Source organism: Aptenodytes patagonicus, chromosome 9 (assembly GCF_965638725.1).
Source record: "Aptenodytes patagonicus chromosome 9, bAptPat1.pri.cur, whole genome shotgun sequence".
Lineage (NCBI taxonomy): Eukaryota > Metazoa > Chordata > Aves > Sphenisciformes > Spheniscidae > Aptenodytes > Aptenodytes patagonicus.
This window is the reverse complement of record NC_134957.1, coordinates 21008828-21032420: the sequence shown is the minus strand read 5'-3', so window position 1 is coordinate 21032420 and position 23593 is coordinate 21008828. Positions and strand designations below refer to the sequence as shown.

Below are 23593 nucleotides of genomic sequence, written 5' to 3'. Positions count from 1 at the left end.
GAGTTAGACTTAACCATGCTATCGCAGCTGTTAACCCTGTTACAGCAGCAGATCTACATAACCACCTAACTAGGTTAAAGCAGGGCTTTCCTCTCCAGCCAACCAAGAAGCGATAGTTACGTCCTGTCTCCACCACAAATTCTAGTCGCATCACAGGCAGAAGGGACCTCAGAAGAAGTTATTCGAAGGGAAGCAGAATGAAAGAAAATTATTTCCCTTTCTCTGCACTTTCACAAGCAAAAGGATAACTGTGCTCTATAGCCCATTATTAAAACTCTTTGCAACTAACTACACCGTCAGACTCTCGCGCACCAGCTGCATGCTAGCCAAGGCTGTAACTGTGGGACCACTTCGCTCTCTCAGATACAAGTCAGGAGCCTAATTCACATGCTCCAGAATATGAACTTTTGAATTGTTTTCAACACACCTTCAGACTTCATGGAAGGAAATGAGCAAGAGCACAGATGGAATAGTTGTTTTTTCTTTTTTCACAAAACAGCTCTCAGTCTGCATTATCTCACTGCTTCTTACTTCTTCTGTGCCATACTTTCATTTCTGTAAGTCTATGTAGACTGAACAACTTGCACTTTCTCTTCCCTCTTGTGACCGTAGTTTCTGTAAAAGGTTAAGAAAGGAGGGCAAGTAACTCCTAAACAACTCTAGCTATCACACTTGTGGCTGGCCAAAAAGGGGCAAGAGGAAAGGAACGGGAAGAGGAAGTGCAGACACATGGCAGTGACAGGCCAGGGTCTTTTCCACAATCTTTCAGTGGCCTTAAGCAAATCCCTTCCCTTACACCTTGCTATACATCTAAGTAACATTAAATTGAGCAGGCTTCTGGCAAGACTTCCAAAGTACAAGGCTCAGCTACCAATATACAGGTTTGAGGCATCAAAGCACTCTGGCATTCAAGGTGTTCAGCTCTCTTAGACATCAAACATAAATTTAAAAAGGCAAATTAAGATAAATATAAACAGAATCAGCACATTTATGATCCCTAGTTAAGAAGCTACCTTCAGTGTACGAGCTATTGGAATAGCCCTACCCATTCAGCTCATCAGGCTCTCTATCTTTTAAAACGTATACTGGAGATCACAGCAGCCAATGCATTTATTCTCTCAGTTAAAATATACTTATCCTAAGCTGAGTTTTTGTATGATCCTGATAATTCTCACTCAAATGAGAATTACTTGAGGACATACAGACCACAAGTTTCACCTTTGTGAAGAAAACTATTTACAAGTGGGGGTGCAATACTTAGTTAGAGCAGTTACTTCTTAAAAAAAAGCGAAAAAGATGGTACGTGTTTCAGCAGCCAGTAAGTCGTCCCTGCTGGGATCTTTCTCAGTGTTAGTGACCTTGCTCCAACAAAGTTTTTACATGATCTCAGCGCTCACTATCTCTGTTGGACAGAGTGTGCCCAGAGTCTGCCAAAAGAGAAAACCTAAATGCTGCACCCAAGTGACAGTAACAAGGGCAAAGGGGAGGGGAGGGGGCTAATTTAACCTTCCATCTTGTTTCAGCAGAAGTTCACAGTGCTCATCTCCATTTCTAATATTCTGTTCACCATTACCAATCTCTTAAACTGCTCGGCCAGCTTGATGGTGTTCCCTTAAAGTAGGGCATCAGATCTAACCCAGGAATGGTTAGACAGGCAGATGGATTACGTCACTGGCAACACGAGGAGTTTTAGGCTGCGATTGGCTTCAAAGGGAGCCCATTCCAATTATTCTCTTCCTATGAGCCTGGAAGTGACTCATGCAAAGACAGTCAAGACCATCCCACTGAGCCTTCAGATTAAAAATAACGACAAGGCAAAAGTTGGGAAGTGTTTAATCTGTCAAAAGTAACTGATCTTAAGATATTGGAAGGAGAAATCACTTAAGGTACATCTGGCATGGGAATGAACTCAACTTGGCCGAGAGGGCAAGCAGCTCGGCTCCCCGGTGGCTCACCACGAGGAGCCTGCAGACCCCTTGGCCTCGCACCCTCCCTTCCTGCACCCTGCCAGGCTCCCTGTGCCTTCCAGCCAGAGACAGCCAGCAGCGCAGCATGCTGATCCTCCCCACAGCAGCCAGGCCCAACCAGCACCACCAGGCACATGCAGGAACGTTTTCCATACAGACAACACCTCCCTGGAGCCTCTCACTAACCAGATCCCCCAGAACAAGAAAGAGGGTTTGGGGGGGTTTGAAGGCACAGATTTGGAAACTATCAAGGAGAACTGGGGAGCTGACAAATAGCTCAGGGGCTCTCCCCAGTCCCTTCCAACCTGCAGCCCCACATGGACCCCCTGGCTGGGCTTTGTTGCTGCGGCTGGCTGGCTGTCGGCTAGGGAAGCAGGTTGCAAGGAGCCTGCCTTTCCACCCAGGACAGAGCTATGCCTGGGCACGCAAGGTAAAAAAGCAAAGGACAGACCTTCTCTCTGGCCTCTTCCGCGCTGGGGAGGGTGCGCTCGTCCTCCCGGCCGCGGCCGCGGCTGCCGGCGGGATGCTGGCGGGCCGGTCGCGGAGCCTCACCAGCTCCACATTGATCTGCCTGCCGGGAGCCTCTTTTATTTTTTCTCCCTCTCCTCCCTCCACCCCCTCTTTTCAGGGGGGGGGGACAAAAAAGGGGTGGTGGGGGGGAACCTTTCTATTATTATTATTCTAATATATTCTGGGGGCTTGTGGTTCCTGCAACCAGGCGGAAGTGAAACCCGTTTTCGCCCCCCTCCTCCTTCCGCGATGCTGCGGGGCTGGATGCAGCCTGGCGGCGGCCGGGTGGCCTGGGGCCGGCGGGGCGCGTACGCGGCCCCCACGGCCCGGCCGCTCCCGGGTCCCGGCTGCCCGCAGCCCCCGGGCGGCAGCGACGTCCCGGGCTGCCCCGCTCCCGCTCCCTTGGCCCCCAGGCGGGATGGGGAGGCGGTGCCGTTCCCGAAAGGCAGAGGTTGCTTTGGAGGCAAAAAAGGGGGGGAAATCATTTTCTTCACCCCACTGAGGGGGAAATCTGCCAGCGCTCGGCTGGTGGAGCCCGGTGCCGGGAGCCCGCACGCCTTCATGCGGAGGGCTCGACAGGGCAGCGCCCGCACTGCCTGCGCGGGGATGGGGCGTGCGGAGGGTGCGCAGCAGCGGGACCCGCGTAGCTCGGGTGCAGGAGGGCGGCTGGCACCCGAAGAAGCGCTTGCAGAGGGGGGCGGGTGCGTCCGGTGAGCTCGGTGGCCCCGCATGCCTGGGGAGAGCCCTCTGAAGGCACGAGGTGGCAGGGTTGGCAGCGGTTGCTTCAATGGCAGGCAATTACGGCTGGTAGCACAAGAGGAAAAGCTGTAAAATGCAGTTAAATACAAGAGTATCTACTAGCTCCTTAGTGACATCCTGTGGTACGGGGGCACTACTGCTAATGGCCAGCTGAGCTCTGATTGTTACCAAGGACCCGACAAGCACCGGTGCAAGTTACGCGTTGTCCGCTGGCTTCGGCGGGAGCCGCTGGGTACCCGGCACGGCGGAACGTCGGGGGGTTTGTTCAGGGACCTAAATCACCGTCAGTGTTTTTGTTTCAAATCAGTCTTCTGCCTTACGCTGCTGCAGAGCTGCTCTGTTTCTAAAAGGTAACTGGCTCTCGGGCACTGTGGGGATTTGTGCTTTATAAATGTGTAGCATCTTCCACAGTATAGAACAGAGAGGGCTCGGATCTAAATACTGCAGCTGGCCTCATGCCTAGACTGAGGAGCAGAGAGTGAGAGAGACACCAAATGAACATCCAGCTAACTAAGGCAAATGTTAATTTCTTAATTCAGCATGTGTCATCATGTTGAAACAGACTTGCAGAACATGTCCCCCAGCCAAGAAGCACAGGAGTAGAGATGAGGCAGTGAAACCCTGTCCCTCCCCAAAGTCGTAGCTACTCTAGAGATCCCCTGTCACACAGCACACTGGGGTGCTCCGATGACCTGTTGCAGAAAAGGCAAGAGAAAAGCCAGTGAAAGAGAGCTGAGCACGTGGACCACAACCTATCCATAGGCAGGAGGCAAGCGTGAAGTCGGCACGTAACAGGCATAGCTGAGCTGACTGGATTCCAGCTTACAGGGATGCCACTAGTAATGAGGATTTGGTGGCATCAACCTAAAAATGTCTCCACAGCCCCTGGCAAGCTTGGTAAGATCCATGCCACCATGTTTACAATGCGCACACTGCCCAGATCAGAAAGATTAAGGCTAGCCTGGGCAGGCCTGAACACACAGCAACTGAAACTCCTGATAATTGTTTAGAGGCATGTGGGTGCTGGAGGTAGATGGGTTGGAAAAGGCTCTTCTAAACTCTACTACAGGAGTAACTCATATCAGATGATGCAGATGTTCACAAGAGATGACTGGGACGCTCTTTACCGAGGTCTCTGTTGTCCCCAGAAGCCACCTGCTCACAGCATCATGGTGGAACTTGACCCCTGTAAAATTCTGGTGCTGCCCCTTCTTCCTTGTGGGAAAAGTGAAATGGTCAACGATGCTGACATCTATTTTGGCCGGTGGCGCGTTTAGGACCTGCTGTTCTGGACTCTGCAGATTCATCTCTCTGCTCGGTTTTGTGTTAAACATTTCCTTCACGTCCCAACGGCAACGGAGCTGCTTAGTGAGCTGGCTGCATCTGTCCCACAGCCTCAGGGCATCTGCGGCCTCCGCATTGCTAGTGGATGGCTGAACAGCCATGTCAGCAGAAATGCCCTCTTCCAGGTGGGACTGGCCAGAAGATTGCACCTCATCCTAAGGAGTGCACGCCTGGACACACTGATGCATGAATTTGTGTCTTGCAGCTTAATTACTGCAGTTCCCTATGCTTTGAAATAAACCACAGCTGGTGTAAAATACAGCAGATGTCTGCTTAGCAATGGAGAGCACCCTGGTGCTTTGCTCACCCTAGTTTCTTACTAAGTACAGACTTTGGTCTTCTCTGATATTCGAAGCCCTTCATAATCTTCTTCCATAGCCAGCTCCTGCTGGAGCACTGCAGCCGTTGACAAAGGAGTAAGACAAGACTGTGGGAGTTTCATCTTTCCCAGGCAGTATTTCTGCACTATGGAACTTATTTGGCCTCACGGAGACACAACTAACCCAGATCTCAATGCATTCAGAAGTAAATGCAAAACTTCTCAGCTTCATTTCTTCTCACAGAAATATGCAGAGAATGCTAGTACCCAGCCCAACAAATCCAAGCCCTGTAAACGAATTGAGCTATTCCTCTTATGGGCTAGATAGAAAGCAAGGCATAGAAGGAAACAGCTTTTTTCTATTTTAAAATACTTGGGAGGTACACAAGTCCCACAGAGATGGGAGCCATCTAAATATATATAAAGACATAGCGAGATAAATGAATCCATCTGTTGTAATCTAGCAGTTTCATAAAACCAATGAAAAAAATTGACAGTTTCATGAAACCACTAAAGCGCTATTGATACTTTCAAGTTTTTAAAATTCTTCTCCAATGTGTATGAATGTAGGAAATCAACCATCCCATCGGATTCCTGAAATGAATAGAAAAGGAACAAGACTGTGCATGAAGCTGATGCAAACAAATCCACAATGTAATTAAAGCAAATTGCCATTAACAATCTAACACAGAATATTACAAATCCCTCCTCACACCCCAAAACACATTTCTGATTTCCATGATATGTCAGCACACACATCCACCACTACCCTTTTTCCGTCCCAGGGATCTCAAAGCATCGCACAGAAGGTGCTTAAATGAAGCCTTACACCACCTCCATTCTATTTCTCCACAGGGGAAACCGAGAAGCACAGAGATTTGCTTGTCAACTAACAGGAAGTATTAAAACATCCAGAAAGATGTAGGTGTCCTATCTGCACATATGCCTTGCTCTTACTACTAGATAGCACTTCCAGTGCAAGTCTGCTTGTAATTAGAGAAAGTTGTTCTTTTAAAGACTGCACTGAGCAATCCACTGACAGCTTTACAGGCAGAGAAGGGCAAAGAAATAGTGTATTGCTCCATCCCAATGCCTTTTCTCAGCTCTGTGTCTGAAGAGCCACATGGCAGCTATGGAACAGCACTCATTAATATACTGTGAATTCACACCAGCTTTTGTTGGTTTCAAATGTTCCTATTTTCGGTACAGCCAGGTGACAGGTATGGGAAACAGCCAAAGGTTTCCATACATCAGGGAAGCCTACAAAACATATAGGAAGAGAGTCACTGCATAAGCACCCAGTATTATCAGCCACCATCTCACAGGCATGGTGGTGTGTGCTCTGAGACCTTCCAGCAAAGCAGGCTAGTCTGGGAAGCGGGAAAACAAAGGTGCATTAGCCAGCGAGCTGTACTAGGCCAGTGGAATACCCTTGGAAGTGTTTCCCATTAAATGTGCAAGCAGGTTCAGCTTCCTCCCTTCCCGCTCCTCTTCAATACATGCACACACTCCATCACAGTGTGATTTATGGTACAGTCCTGCTCTGATCTTTCTCTGGGTAAACCCCTATGCCCAGAGTGCAAGCAGGGGGCATGAGTCTGAGGAACAAGCAGCACAGGAGGTTTGACAGGCTGAGTCCTGAAAAATTTCCTCAGTTAAAGGACAGAGATACCCACAGGCCTAAGGGAGCTACCAAAATACACGTCCAACAACACTATCCATTAAAAGGCAGCAGCTGTAGTACTCACTGTGTTCAGTTACCCTCCTCCTGGGAGAGAAGTGAAGCTACACAACAATCAGTCCCACAGCCCGTAACGCAAAGTCCTAACGAGGTATTATTGTACATATAGAACATTACACACTGAATACAAGGCTACCTAATGGCTAGGGGCATCGTGTACGATGTAATGAAAGAGGGAGGTGGCAACAGCTGGTCACTTTTGGAGATCATGTCTGGGTTACTATTATAATGCGCTCTTCTATTTTCCTTTTTTTTCTTTGAGTTTTTCTTCTAGAACTTGGTAACTGATGTCTCACTGTTATTATCAGTATTTTATTAATAATATACTGTCAGTGTGTATAAAAATTACATATTTCTCCCCATAAATGCTACAATATGAAAAAACAATCTGCTGTTAATAAAACAGAGACAAATTCCCAAAGGAAATGAATGCTTTTAAAAACCACGAACTTGAAGTAAAAAACCACTCTGCTGCATTTGAAGTAATTACAAGAGAAAAGTGACGAAGACTGTTTCTCCTCAAAATTTGACAATTTTAATATCATGCTACTGATATTCTTAATGAAAACTGGTGGTTTTATTCACTGCCACTTCTTTTACTTTGGCCAATGCTGTAGCCAAACATCTCCTTGTTAAGTTAGCAGAGTAAATTGATGGTTAGTAACTCACGAGTTTCCAAAGAAGATCTCCACAGACATTTCCAAAGGAAGACCCTCTCTAAAGCTTTGTAAGGATGCACTTAGGAGGGGAGAAGACTATGAAGAAACAGAAAGGTCCGGACAAAGCATCCATGTGAATGTTCAGACAGGTTGGGCTCTTCTCCTAAAAAGCCTCGATGGAGGATTTGGGACAAGCTTTCAGCTGAAGGCATTCCAAAGCTCAGAGTGCAGGCTTCATACTGAACATGCCACTGTGACTGAAGAAAGCTGGGAGCACAGGAAATGAGGCTAACAGCAATGGTGAGGTAGCAGATACTTCACTGCTCAAAGGAGCCGTTCCTTTCCCTTCTATCTTTAGAGAGCGGCAGAGGAAAATTAATCATGATTATTATAGTTACACATTCTGAGCCTGTTCCTGCTAACATGTTGACCCATCTCTATACTGGAAAAATTCTTAGGAGGCAACCCAGCTTCACCAAATATATCCCAACGGATGGAATCCTGTACATCCAGGATTTAAGAGACAAATCCCCAAAGAGCCTACTGTCCAAGCAGATACAACCCAGACAATCGTTAGCAAGTCTCCCAGGTCCTTGGCTTACACTGTCTCTACATGCTGTGCCAGGGTAACTGAGAAGTGTCAGACTTTGGGACCCTCCAGGAGCAGGTACAAAAAAGGCATCATTACGTGGCCAGACTCTAGCAGCATTCCCACCAAGTGCCCTTCCTTTCATATTGTTGACAATCAATTATCACACACCAGGGTTGAGACAAAAAAATATTACTGACAAAAAATAGTGTATTGACAGAATAATGATTTTTAAAAGATCTAAAAGAAGCCATACAAATACATACGTAAATAGTCTTACTATCCTCACAAGGCAATTAGATCTGTTAGGCTGAGGAGTAGCAAATGACGACTCCTCATTTTTTAAATGATAATGAATTCCTTGCAGGCAAACTACACAGCCCTGGAGACTGAATCCTCAGACTATCCATAGACCGCAGCAGCAGAGAGAAAAAGAAGCAAGTTTCTCCAGAGCAGTGCTTGAAACCCAGGAATGCCTTCTCCCAAAGGCAGTGAGGAAGCCTGGGTGCCAAGACATTAGGAAAAATTGTATGTTTTTGTCTGCCCGTGACACACCTGCACAAACGCACTCCAGCTTGTTTTCAGCTGCAATGGGAACTGAAGGTGTTAATTATTTTCTTACAGTATGGGGGTGTCAAACTGTGAGTTCAGCAGCACCAGCATAAAAGTGAGGAACTCACTGGGGCACAAATGATGTCGGGACCAAGTTCTGTACCTTTCAGTGTGTTCTGAGAATAAACCACCTCTGACTACTGCTGGCTTGCTTTTTTCAGACTCCATTAGTTATTGTACAATGGCAGGACATAACTCAAGGCTTTGCATGCTCTGCGCTGCTATTAATTGCTACAACAAAGGCATTCTACACAGTAAGATGAACAAATAATCGTGCAACTATTTCCTAAGCAATACTTCCTTACCACCACTAAGGGGCAGCGTTTCCTACATTTCTGCTAATAAGAATGACATATCTGCAAGTTGAATTTTAATTAGCAATGGTTAATGCCTCCTTTTAGTGCTTGAAGTGTTTTATATTCTATGTTATGTTTGTTTAGTAAGTTACTTCTTCATGACACAGTGAATTACAGGCCCATTTATTGTACTTTCCCTACCACCAGCAGGCTACACTAAAAAATCAAACTAGCGTATTAGTGAAGGTAATTCCTCCTACGAACTTGTTAGCCTAAAAGGTTGTCTAGTCTAAAATAACTGTTTTACAGTCAGGTTTCAATCAAAAGGCATAAATGGCTTTGCAAAACACATCACTTTATGCATATTAATTTTTTTCAAAATACATAATCTGTATCTGTGAAAACCTCATAAACTGTCCTCATCTGTGTTGGCAATTCAAATATTGGTAAATCTGCAACCTGATGCTCTTTGATAGGTACTGATTCTGTTTCCATTTATATCAGAGACACTTCCGCCATTGACTTCACTCAGAGTGAAGATAACGTCTGCTATATTCAGAGGCAAAACTTTACTAGCGGTCCCATTTCTTCAGGCATATTTTGTGTTCTGGAAAATAGCTTAATCAACTTGAAAGACTCCACCAAGTAACCTTCTCTCAATCTGTGTTTCTGAAAAATACTCTGAAAGTCCCACTCTCACCAGAAAGTAATTCATATACTATAAGGCTGTGGCTTATTTACAAAAGGCGAAGCTTTTACAGGATGATACAGCAGAGGTACCTGGTTATCCTTACTTTCACACTCGTGCAACTAAGAAATGTTCATGAAGTAGTTGTTACAGTGATAACGTATGACTGTATCAAGCCCAGTGCTGTATGCTTTCAAGACCATATTCCAACATCTTGTTTGGTGTCTCAAATATTCAAAGACATTCAGATTTGTTGGCTATGAGATCAGTAGCTGTACAATCAAGCTGACACTGTAGCTGCACAACCAAAATCCAATCTCCTGGCATCTCTTCAGTGAGAGAAAGCACAAGGCACATCATATCCAATTAATAAAGAACAATTAAAAAGTCAAAAAAACCCCCATGAGTCCCGTGAACAGAAGGCTGTCCAGATTCAGTACTCTGCTGAATAGTACATCTAACCTTATCTACACAGATAATCCAGTGCAATTAGCCCCCACTGGTGCTAGCAAGAGACAGTGGCATAGCCAAGCAACAGGTATTTTTACTACCCACCATCTAACCCTGCCCTGTAATTAACTGCAGAGCCCCACAGATTTCTGCCTGATTAGCTGTTTCAACTAATGAGAGGCTCCAGACTCAGCTGACATGAAGCCTGAATTACCTGCCATTCACGGACGAGTCTTTGTGACTGCACAGAGCGAACCACAGGTGCAGAACTGTGCTGCAGAAGGGACACAAAGAGGAAAAGGGGGCCCGCATACAAACTGTGCACAACTCCTCCAACTTCAGTCACACGTATTGAATGTTTTGGATGGTTACGCACATGGGAGCAAAACCTGGCAGTTCCTGTATGGTCATTACCCAAGATATAAAACGTTTGACTTTTAATTAAGATCTACAATATCAATGTCACAAAATGGGTCTGAAATTACAAGAGCAGGAGCTGATCTGATTGTAAAAAGCTCAGCTATTCAATTGAAGGCCAATGCTCGGTCATAACCAGAGAAAAGTTGAGGTCAGGAGTCCAAGTTCAGGAGTGGAGAAAATAAGAAGCTGAAGGAAACATTATATCCTCCAATAATCCTTGCAGGAGATATGATTTCAGCATGAAAGGATGCAGTCCAGCTTTAAAGTTTCCAAGCAAAAATCATTCTACTATAACTCCACTGTGAGATAAAAGCAGACATGTGATCTAGTAATACTGGCCTCTTTCACTGGTGTTTTTATTGGTGCTGCCCTCCATATTAAAGAAAACAAACACTCTGCTTTTAATATTAAAGATAACTCCAACAGGTCTGCTTTAGAGAACCTTTCTGTGTTAATCCATTCCTTGTAATACAGTTCGCCTTGTGTAAATTTGGAAGGTGGCCTGTAACAGGAAAAGCAAACAGAGGATTGGCTCTTTTTAAAACTTATACCCAGCTTTGGGGGGGGTTTCTTTGGGTGTTGTTTTTTTAATATCAGCTTCTTCTCCTTTCTCTTTTAAAGGGTCACGGTAGAAGAGTAAATAAGGCTGTGACCTCATACGTGGTTCTCCCATTTCTTAACTGAGGAAGAGGGAGATTTGGATCCTCCTGAGACCTGAAATACCTGAAGGAATGCATAAATACATGAAAGAGCATGTTTATTGAGTAGAAATATCACTCAGTTGGTAGTACACCAAGCCGAAACTCGGGAGACAGGGTCTATTGTAATTCTGCTCTGAGCCTGATGGGTGCCTCCACACAAAGCATTTCCTCTCACTGTGTCTCAGTTTCTCCATTTCTAAAAAAGACAACCTGAAACGTACACAAGTTTTAAAGTTCCTTCAGATAAGACAGAGCAGTATAATAGCAGTGCCAGCCATGAAATCACCAGATGAGCTAAGGTATGATACCCACCTTGTCAGCAGAGCCCCCTGTCATCAGATGGGGCACGTACATTTTGGCAGTGCAACATACAACACTGAGCTGCTGGAACTCCTGCTCCCTTCTCCCTCTTCGTAATGTGGCTGGATTCAAATGGAAAGGGTTTTTAAGGATGCTACAACAGTAATAATTTTGCTCTCACTGTACTGCCAGATGGTAATTTTCTTGTACTTAAATGATGCAATCAGATGTTGTTAAACATTCCTTAAACCAGTTCTGTCAGCTAGTCAAAAACTGTGGCACAGAAGAATCAAAAAGCAATCAATTGCTGACGTTAATGAGTTCAAGTAAACTGAAGTGAAATTTTCCTGCCCGCTTCCACTAGCTATGAATTTGGCCTGCAAAACATCTCATAATCAATCACTGGTATAATATTTATATTTCTGAATGCACAGAAGAGGGTGGAGCTCTTTGGTGATAGAATCAGTAGGGAATTCTCCCCTCACAAAGCAAGATGAACACACTGACTGATAAATCACTTTTGGTATTGATATAATTCAGCTAACAGTTTAAGTTATTGAATGTTATACAATAATGAACAGAAAACCAGGAAGTCTTTAGAACAATAACGGGTGCCAGTGTCAACAGAAAAATAAAGTGTATTTGCTGAAACAGAAGGTAGAAATATCTTCCTTTCCCTCTTCAGTGTGTGTTTGTCAGCTGCTTATAGCAATGGACATCATCATTTACATCAGTGCCCACTGATGAATACTTGGATGAGCTGGAGTGTGAGATTGGATGCTGTTGACCTGATCATTTCTGCGACCAAAATAGGTCACACAGCTTTGCCACATTAGTAACATCCAGATTCCAGTTTTCCACAACGGAGTCCTCGTGTACTGCCTGAGGGCAGAGTTTTACCCTATGTGTTTGCCCATCATGACAACAATCTGGGGAGAAGGCAAAGAATTAAAAAATGAAAACATTGAGGAAACCATCTCCTCTTCGGTTTAGAGTACCACAGCTGCTGCCCCAAACCATATCCTCCTACAGGAGGGAGACTTTGGCCTTGGTAACCAGCCAGACATCAAAACCTCCCTAGGGAATTCCTCCTCCTGAGAGGCACACGCAGATCAGAAGAGGACAGGCTGTCTAAACACAGCGAGCCTCCTCTCCCTTGCTGGGTTATTTTCTTTCTCCCTAGGGGAGCTCCAGCCAGGGGAAACTCCAGCTTTAACAGAAGGTGGCTTCGTTTCCTCCCTGTTTTCATAGCAAGAACAAGCTACAAAGGCACCCTTTCGATAATGTCCAGTTCTTCAAAGTCAAGTTCTCTGCAGTACTGAAGCATTTGAAACTTCAGTTCTGCTTTCACTGTAGTTTGATCTAGCTACTGTATTTCTAACATACCTGGAACACTGGTACCCCGATCTGGAGCGTGCTGATGTCAAATAGCAAAAGACATTTCATGACTGTTGATTCTCTGCTCATTCCAAGGAAGTGTCGAGATCCCCACTCACAAATGAAATGCTGTATATGTCAGGAGTCATGAGATGTATATGTCAAGTCAGAGATGCAACATCAGTGGTCACTGGAGACCCACTCTGGGCTTTCCAACTCCAGGAGAGACAGGGACCCAAAGGAATAAAGGTCTCACCTCCTAGGAGCTGGGCTCCAGGCAGCTGCTTGTTGAACTCCTGTCCACTGCAGTTCAGATGCCATGCCTGAAGGTACTTACAGGGAAATTGTATCAGCATTAAAAACATCAGAATTGGATTATACTTGGACACATGCTGGCAAAGTATTTGCAATGGATTCGGAATAGCTGGAGATTGGCCACATCCACATAATATTCCTAAAGTTGGATAAAATTTAACAGCGGTAAATTAGGAAACTTTGCCAACTCCAAAGCACTACTTCAAACTTGGACCAAAACGATGCACTGGCACTCAAATGCTCTAGAAGGATTTTTCCCTTCTGCCAAACGCTGTTGATCAGATAAGAAGAGCTGGGCTGTGGACCACAGGGATAGGGATGCTGTTGCTGGAGAAGGCTGGGCTTTGGAAAAGAGCCTTTGTGGCAAAAACTAAGGAAGTTGCAATCAAAAACTAAAATACTTGCAGAGCTCTGTGTAGAGGGCAAAGGAGCGGGGCTGCTGGGGCATCTGCAAGCCTCAGCTGAAGAGCACTCTGGACAGTGGATGTTGCTCATAATCTGCTTCTGCTGAGCTCTCCTTACGCACCACTCTGTATTCCTCACTGACAAATCTACAGAGGAAGATGGGAAACTGAATTGTTATGGTATGTAAAAACGGTCCTTCCAGAGAGATGTTTGGAGCATGATGAGGGGTGGAGGTGGGGGGACAGGAGGAGACAGAAAGAACAAAAGAGTATTAAAGGGGAGACACAAGCTGGTGGCACCTATGTCTTTTGTCAGATCTCAGCCCTAGTGCCTATTGAGCTAAACTGTGAGATTTGTATTTATCTCACAGACCTCAGTGAGGCTGCTTATACACGACAGTGCTTCCCCCAAGCAAGCACACATTGCCCTGTCTGGCCCACTAGAATCCCACAAAACCACAAGACTGTATGCAACCACTCTGGAAGAGCAGCACAGCCTTGCAAGAACCCTTCCCTCTACTTCAGGATTATTCAATGTGATATTTAAAAGATTCTCCCCATCTCTTAGAAGTGAAGGGGGGGAGGGTCTGATTGTATCTGTGACCCTGGCAACTCTTCACAAGCAGAGACAGCTGAGTCACTAATATTTAGAAAAATAACATAATTGACTGTATTCAGCCCTGTGAAGGAGCCCTGCTGGGTATTCACAGTTGAACATTAGCAACTCGGTCATTTCTGGCAGCCTTTGTGAAGGGTTGCCAGGGCTGTAGATTCAATTAGATGACCTCCGACAAACCGATTTCCACTGCAAATATCTTTTAAAAAAATACATCAAATCCCCAATAAATACAGTGAAATTGGAGGAGGCAGCCCTTCCTACCTCACCGAGTGTCCCAAATCACCCTCCAGCCCCAGCTAGACGTCTTGCCTGGATGTTATGCGTGCACGGGCTCTATTATCACCACTGCCTAGTGTGATTTAGCACTGTCTACGGATTGCACTCTTTAAATCCGAGAATGTGACAGTGTCGCAGTCGGGTATAGATTAGGATACAAAATGATGTTGAAAAGGTAAAAACATTTGCATGTATCTTTCTTTTCCTTTTCATTGGGCAGGGGTGACTATTACCACTACTTTTTTATCCTCAGACAGCTTTTTTTCCACTACTAGCCATTGAATTATTTTGATGTAAAAGAAACTAAGATGAATTGCTAGATCCGGTGTTTTGTACTACCCGTTACAATACACTGCAGCAGTGCATTACACCGAGTTGGAATATTTACTTTCTTCTCAGTAATCTATACTAAAAGTGATTAATGTACCACTAAGGCAACTAGAAATGAGATTTTTAAATTCTGTTTTATGCATAGGATTTTATGACAAGCCCTACAATAAAACAACCAATGTGGACACTATTTGTTAACACTATCATAATGAAATCAGCTAACACCTTAATTACACCTTGTAATTGCTTCTCATAATGTATAAGACATTTCTAATTCAGCTTTTAAACATCTCAATTGTATAAGTTCCTGTCTGTCTCCTCAGACTACAGGATTTCATTTCAGTCAACCTATTCTGCCCTGGTAAATTGGTTCTTAGCTCAACTTTTTTGTTTGCTTTTTTCCTATCCTAAATAATTCTGAACAGCTACCAAACCCTCACCGTTCTTGCACACATCAATGTTTGAGGAAATATAAAGAAACAGAGCAGTGCTGGATTCTCAAGATGTCGCTCCAGAGAGAAGCTTAACAAAACAATGTTTTAAAATAATATATCCCATTGTTTGGGTTACAATAAGATACGAATTCAACAGCAAAAAATTATAGCAGGATAAGAGCTATTATGAAATGATTATCCAGAGAGCCATCATCTAGCATTTTCTCAAACGGCATTGTAATTATCCTTTGTATGGTGCAAAATAATATACTAAGGGTATTTACAGAGAGGAAACTTTTCTTTACATATAGTGTAAATTGGTGTATGGAACAGGGACACTGCATGGAGTTTAGTCTGATTTTTTTTTTCTCAATGTTCCCTGCTGAGCAGTGCCACAATTAATCAAGGTTTCTAGGTTTTAGTTAATTGCTGGACCCCAATAAATTGGTTTGTACTGGCATTGGTCCAGGTCTGATAATTTCACAGCCTTGGAAACTGCTGCATGTTCACACAAGAACCTTGCAAGCAGGGAGCTGGGATAAAAAGAATAAAAGAAACTCTTGTTCTGTGAGGTTCCATTAATACTTAAAAAGCCAGCCCACTAGCAACAGTGTCTTCACTGTTTGTTTTTCTCCATGTGTTTTATACTGATGTTTTTAATGATGAAAGGAAATCCCCCCCTTTCCTTATCTTAAACTTTTTTCTGTAGATAGTTATTCTCAAAGAGCCATTTCTAATTTCACCAGGATCCTCTTGGAAATTTCCATTGTTCCCATCCTCTGCTGAAAATTCATTGTGGCTTTTTGAGACAGCTCGGCTATTTTTTCCCTCTCTCTACAATTTTGTCCATGTGAAAGGATCACCGTCTTCTGGTGAAGAAAAGTTCGGGACTGGCTTTATGAGCTAGGCAAGAGGGACAAGTGGTCCCACAGTCTGGCCTAACTCAGTGCTGGTGAGTGCCCCCCCTGGTCAGTCAGATGCTGGGAGACAGAGGACAACACGGCTTTTCCTAAGCATGTGGTCAGAATTAAGCAGACTGGCGGCACAGTTTAGTGCAAGTCAACGCATTAGGGTCTGTTATGAGTAAATACACGATATTGTTATCAACATGAAAGACAGGTCCACAGCTATTAGTTCATTTTACAACTGGGCTCAGTTACACGAAGGACTTCGTGTCCTCAGCTCTCGCTGGTAGCAATGGGATTTGCGAGTGCTCAGCCCCTGGCAGGCTCTGGCTCCATGCTGGCACACGTTTGACTTTGTTCTCCCTAGAGAAGGCTCATTTGGCAAGTTCAGTTTTACTAATGGGTTTCAAAAGCACTCTCACACCAGCAAGTTTCTGAGCAAAAGAATTACATAATACCCGAGGTGTTCGGTAACCTCGTTGTTATTGTCTTTGGCTCACCAAGGCGAGATTAGCAGCACTAATCACGGTTTTATAAAAGTATATTTGAATTGCAATTGGAGCCTCATTCAGTCTGCCTTGACTCCTTTTGTCACGCCTTGGAAGACAGGACTGACTGGGTTTATCTGGTGGATCTCAGCTGTAAAGAAACGCCTCAGCAAGTGGATCTTCATCACGGTATGATCAATCTGTAAGATTCATTACTGCTTTTCTCATGCGTAGCTATATCCTCAGCAAGTGCAAATCACTGTGATGCTTTTACACTCCTGCAAATTTCTACCAAGTGTGATTCTAGTCAACAGTTCCAATGGCAGGGAAGAACGTCTGTTGTTGTTATGTGAACTATACCACCTTCTGCTGTTTTCAAGAATTTGTGGTACTGAAAAAACAATGAAGGTGAAGCTCCTCCCAGAACTCCGAAAGAATCACTTATAAGGATTATTTGATGCTGCTTTTCACTTGCTGAAAATAGTCACCGAGATGCTATTGCATGCTATATAGTATTACACTTTGGTAGAAGCAGTAACTGTACGTTGTGCAGGCTTCCCACCCACAAAATGCTGTCCGTACAAGAGTTATAGATGAGAGTTCGGACTGAAGATTTGGACTTGGTATCTTGAGAAAAAAAATGCCCCTTTCAGTTTCCTCAAATATGTGGCATCAACTCAGGATTTAGAGCTCTATTTTCAACTACTTTATTGATGTTACACCTCCAACACCCATTACATTTCAATACAAGATTAAATAATGCAGAAGAAATTCATTACTACTATTAATATTAGAAAAAGACAAAAAGCCAAATCTGGCATGGCTAAATAATTTTATTTTTTTAAAAAAGGTAAATTAGGTGGATAAACATACAAAGGGGATAAATTAGAAATCAGTGGTTTCTGTCAAGGTTACAATGCACCACTGACAGTAAGATTTACCTGGTCAAGAATTTCCAAATTGGAAATTCAACTGTCTGGATAAGAAGGCAAGGAAAGACAGGACAGACAGGAAAACTTTCTGGTCACGAAGATCAGCCCTTTCACAATTTCATTGTAGTTTGTGTAGATTCCTTGGGCTCTTTTGAAAGTTTGAGTAATAATTGCTTCTACACATCTTGATGATGACACTTCACTACTATTTCACTTTCAGTAAACCACTGAGTACTGGTGTTTTGACACACCATGGTGAAGCTCATGCAGCTCATGAATATACAAAAAACTCTGCATTCCTACAGATTGTCTTGCAGACTTTCTTTGACATTACAGGTATGAAAGAGAATTATAGGATCATAATTACAGCCGCACACACACTGTGGCGGTGATAGGTATTTCATAAATATCTGGAATGGAATGGAATGGAACGGAATAGAATGGATTAGATTAGATTAGATTAGATTAGAGACAGCTGCAGATGAACACTTTGAAATCAATGCAAAATTCAAGAGGGCCTCACCTCTGAGTGCATGTATTTCTATTCTATACTTATACATTGGTATTCTCAACACCCCACCTAGCAAAGCGTCATTTACTCTAGGATGGAATGAAAAATTGTGTGGTTCCCTTCTGCATTTTCATGTTTGCTATTGGCAGCTCTTGCGACTCTCTTCTTACCTCTGTATTTGGAAGTGAGATTTAGTGATATATATTTTATTTGCATTTTTTGATGGAACAATTAAAGATTTTCAGCCACTCTTCAGTCTCAGCCTGTCGTGGTTTAACCCCAGCCGGCAACTCAGCCCCACACAGCCACTTGCTCACTCCCCCCCGGTGGGATGGGGGAGAGAATCAGAAGGGTAAAAGTGAGAAAACTCATGGGTCGAGATAAAGACAGTTTAGTAGGTCAAGCAAAAGCCGCGCACGCAAGCAAAGCAAAACAAGGCATTCATTCACTCCTTCCCATGGGCAGGCAGGTGTTCAGCCATCCCCAGGAAAGCAGGGCTCCATCACGCGTAACGGTGACTTGGGAAGACAAACACCATCACTCCAAACATCCCCCCCTTCCTCCTTCTTCCCCCAGCTTTATGTGCTGAGCATGACGCCATATGGTGTGGGACATCCCTTGGGTCAGTTGGGGTCAGCTGTCCCGGCCGTGTCCCCTCCCAGCTTCTCGTGCCCCCCCAGCCTGCTCGCTGGTGGGGTGGGGTGAGGGGCAGAAAAGGCCTTGACTCTGTGTCAGCACTGCTCAGCAACAACGAAAACACCCCTGTGTTATCAGCGCTGTTTCCAGCACAAATCCAAAACACAGCCCCATACCAGCTACTGTGAAGAAAATTAACTCTACCCCAGCCAAAACCAGCACACAGCTGAATATGTCCGCATCAAGGTACTGAGGAATTGAGCTGCAGTTTGACATTTTATGTAATGTTGTTGTTGTTTAGCAAACTCTATTGAAATCTCAGATTCACTATGTCCATCTGTCTCACTGCTAAATAAGTAAACTAATTTCTGGTGTTAGAGGACTGAAACCCCACCGCGGATGAAGTCAGTGCTACAGAATGAACAGGAGGGTGGAGAATGCTCATGACCATCCTATGCCATAATCACAAAATCATGCACATCTGAAGCCCTTTTTGTTTAACAGTATATGTGAAGACTGCTTGATGAACATCCAGATTGTATTCCCAGTATGATAGTTGGAGGGCTGATCCAAACCACAAAAAGCAATTTAGAGATTTTTATAAAATCCTGGGAATAATATTTAGCATCTTAAGATACATTTTCCAAAGGGCTCCACTGAATTTATAGGAATGTAAAAACCAAAGGAATTCATTAGTTTAAGAACTTCCTTTCATACTTTTTCAGAAGTGAAAATTTGACCATAGATAATAATATATTCTTGAAAGCAAAGGAAAAAGAAAAGACAGGGAGGTAAATGAAAGTTGTGTCATGTGTCTAACATCTCTCAAAGCTCAATGTCTGTTCCAATTAAGAAAACTCCACATGGTGTATAAACATGTTAGCATTGGCACGAATCTTTTATCCTGTTTTTTTTCCCTCACAAGAACTGAGAAATAATAGCAGGATACCTACATACTGCTCAGTCACTGTGAGGCACAGTACAAGGAGATGGACTTCTACTGTCAGTGTCACAGTTTATTAGCTGCTTAACTTCCATTATCTTTAATGAGAATTACATGGCTAAATCTCTGTGCTCTTAAAAACTTAGGGCATCCTTGAATCTCTAATGCCTACTATCAGGAGCAATTCTTTCCTCTCCAGACACCAAGGACGCAGAGCATACTCAAGCAGTGAGTTCTGCTTGGCCACGTGAAGGGTAACAACTACGTATTTGATGCTTCTCTGGAGCTCTCTGTGTCACATGTGTGCAGCAGCCCTGAACTCCACAAATTGCAGCAACAGCCCGCTGCTGAGCAAGAGCACAGGGCAAGGTGTTTGCTAAGTCTTATCAGTGCTGTGGTCTAAGGGGAATAAGACAGACTCCCTGACATGGGGCTGTATGAGCTGCAAGACAAGGCAAAGCATAATGAGCTGTGGCAAGACACAAAGAGTACTAGCTTTTAATTGTACTTACTCCGCGGTGATACTTAGGCAGAGCTGGGAGAAGAGGAACATCTCGGGCATGGGTGCAGCACTACCAGGATCCAAGGGCGCTGGCAAACCCTGCAAACTCAGCAGGGGTCACTCACCAAGAGGCCACCTGTGAACATTTCATTCATGCACAATGTCCAGCATGTGTCACATTATCTTTTGACTTAACAACCGTAACACTTGCTGCGACACTCTGCCATGTGAAGACGTATGACAGGAAACAGAGGCAGCCTTTGTACATGACCAAGCAAGAAGCAGACCCTGACAATTTTAAACTGCATCATTGTTCAAAAGACCTCAGGGACATCCCAGCAATTGATGAACAGCACAGCCTGAGCGGCAGGATCAGGACTAGGAGCAAGACTAGGGCATCCTGCCCTGGGAAGTCTGGGTTTCCATCATGTTGCCCATTCAGTGAGTCCCAAGCCCTCACCCGGGAGAAAGGCTCTTTCAGCCAATTCTCTACGATCTAAATCTGCCAAACAGTGGGAAAAGGGCTCCATTTTGTATATTCCTATGTTCAGCAAAGGTCTTGCACCTGAATTAGTATCTCCAGAGACCATCAGACACCATCATCTTCTGAAACAGTCTTACAGAATGCAGTGGGAAGTGCTGGCATCTATAGCAACTTTCCCAAGTCACTCTTCAGGCCAAATAAGGAATTTCTTTTCAGAGAATCTCTCTGCAAAAGAATTCAGGTCACAGAGTCTATAGGAAATATTTCATTTCTCATTAGTGCTACACTGACTATGCATAAAGAGTACTGCAACAATTACTGTTGTCTTTATCTACACATGCTGGACTTTGTGTCAGCACAGAGAAGGAAATACATGTGAAGAATGCTGTCTAGAGGAAGTTTGACAGAGTTGAGTAGCTGTGTTGGGTAAGTTGTTCTGGAGGATGTCTACACAGTAAAACTGAGCTCTGCCCAGGCCCAAACCTGCACCTACCAAAGTCATGTAGATGCTATAAAATCAAACTATCAAGCCTGCCTGCAAGGACCTGTGGATTCCTGTTCACAAAGATTTGCAATCTCTTTTCTTTTCTAGACAGAATTACAAATTGTGTATTTGGTTTTGGGTAACACTGAAGGAAACAGATACTCACATTCCCCAGGATGCTTGGAAGTCTTCTGAAAATGACACCATACGTATGTTCACTTTGGCTACTGTTATCCGTAAAGAGAATACAGCTTCTAGTCAATGACATCAACAACTGAAGAAAAACCTCACAGATTAGAGACCCAGCATGGAGAACCCAGCCTTCATCCAACTGTAGTAACGCAGGAATTCAGAAAATCAAAACATTCTACTGGAATTTGGACAGCCCATGCAATGCCCCTTTTCGATAAAGAAATGTCATTTTAATGATGTTACTAACAGCATTTTAATACCTCATTAACTCCTCTGAAATCTGATGTCATATCAATTTAGCTCTAACACTGTAAGGAATTGATTGATTTTTGATTCGGAAGAAAAACCACCACATGCGGAGTCACCAGCACAACTTCAGCCTCCTGTAAGGACAGCAGGACAAAAGTGCAGAGCTTCACTTGCACTAAGTCCAAGAAACAACCCTGATGATGCAACCTAGTTTAAATTTAGAGCTATCAAGGGATGTACACAACCTACCGCATCTTGCTGGACTGTTCAGTAACAAACTCCTTTCCTTTCACAGTATGATCTTTATTTCATTTGACTTCATTTACCTTCGGTGTTCCACCTTTCACTTCTACGTTTCCTTGTGGTGTCTGAACTCAGTTTCTGAGACAAGATCAGTGGCACTGGTGAAGTGGTACTAGGGTAAGATTTACTACTACTCCCACACCCAGATAGGCTCCCAGATAGCCAAAGGCAGCTCCTAGGAAAGTCCCTCCACCCTATGTCGATGTCAGTGGGAAGATTCTAACTGGCTTTGGGTCTAGCTCTTTGCAGAATGCAACAGGGTCGGTTCAGCCGTAGATCCGAGTGCATATGTTATTCATATGCAATTTATCTCACAGGCTGAGCCCGCACCATCTAACCCAGCACAACATCTAAAGGAACATTACTGCAGCCCCACAATTTAGAAGCATGTGTGTACACGCTTAGCTCTTCTCTCCATGAGCATGGATATACCTCTGCAAGACCAGAGCTTGCACAGCTCAGATTCTCTGCCTTCAAGTGCAAATGACTGTCATATTTCCGATTCAGAGTTACCATTTGTTTTTCCATTTGCCCATCCCTACTTCACGCAGTGGCTCTTCCAAAGCTATCAGCCTGCAGCACTAGTATCTTAGTCCACATTCAGGACTAAGAGCTTTAAGTGATGATTTTTCCTTAGGAACATGGATTGCTGCCTGTGCATAGCAAGGCAAAGAGTGGAAGAGTGACACAGAAGTAAGCATGGAGCAGTGTTTTCAAAACGCTTAGCTCCAGAATGCAATTTCTTTCTGTTTTCCTTTTTTAATATTAAGAGTTATAAAGTCGCATTTTACTAACACACAGCTCTGGTTACTCATGAAGTCACACTACAAAACCCTTAGTAAGTCAACTATTCCTTCTTCATGCTAATATAAGGTTTCACCATGCACTGTATTTTCAGTATTTCGTCCAGCTGAGTTACAATGGAAGAAATGAAAGTTCTGCTCAATTTTCAGCCTTCTGAAAATATCTAGCAAGCCTGGGAGGTGTATGACCTTCCAGCAGTGCTCCCCAAACACCCTGGTCCCAAACCAGGGGAAACAGGTTGTAATTTGTTTCTCCACATGATGTCTTTTCATACCTCACCCTTTTTCTCAGATCATTTGTCAAGGGTTCGCTGATCTCTTCTTATTAGTTACAGGGGCTACAACAAGACAGAAAAAGAATGTTTGACCAAGCATATAATGTCATGAGTCATGGGTTTAATTTACTTCCACCAGAATCTCGATGTGACCTTGAAACCTTCTAACACAATAAATCAGACCAGAGGGTATCAGCAGAGGGTGTCTGACAAATCCCAGTGGACGCTAACTCCATCGGGTCTGCTCTGGAGGGCACCCCACGTGTGAAAAGCCCACTGAAGAGCCATCTGGGTGTAGAGTCCCCTCTCGAAGAAAACCGCCCGTGGGGCGCGGTTACCGAGGAGGGAGCTACGGCCGGAGCGGGTTGCGTTCACCCTGCCCGCAGCTCTGTTTGAAGGCACCGGAGCCAGGCCCCGCCCGCCCGGGTGCGGGTCCTGCCGGCCCGCAGGTGGTTCCCGCACGGCGGGAGGGGAGACCGGAGCGCGGGCGCCGAGACCCCCTGCCTGGAGAGCGCCCCTCTCACCCCGCTCCCCCCGCCTCCCCACGGCCCCCCATAGCGGAGCAAACTCCACCCCAGGCCGTGTCAGTCACGCTGGTGTGCCAGGCGGCAGGAGCGGGGCGCGGGAGAGGAGGGGGCCGGGGCGGGAGGCGGATCGCCGGGGCGCGGGCTCCTCCACTTCTCCTCCCGCCGCCGCTCCAGTGCCGGCGGGGCTGCGGGGCAGGACCGGCCGCCGAGCATCCATCCTCCGGCCGCGGGGCCTCGCTGCGCTCCCCG

At 44.7% G+C, this 23593-nt stretch overlaps 1 protein-coding gene across 1 annotated transcript in view; it reads right to left on the bottom strand.

The window, feature by feature from the left end:
* PAK3 (p21 (RAC1) activated kinase 3) overlaps positions 1-2509 on the bottom strand; it is a 149644-nt gene extending 147135 nt beyond the window's left edge. The window contains exon 1 of the mRNA XM_076347397.1: positions 2419-2509. The gene's annotated coding sequence lies outside the window, so the exon portion shown is untranslated. The remainder of the gene's footprint in view (positions 1-2418) is intronic.
* Positions 2510-23593: the final 21084 nt, after the last annotated feature.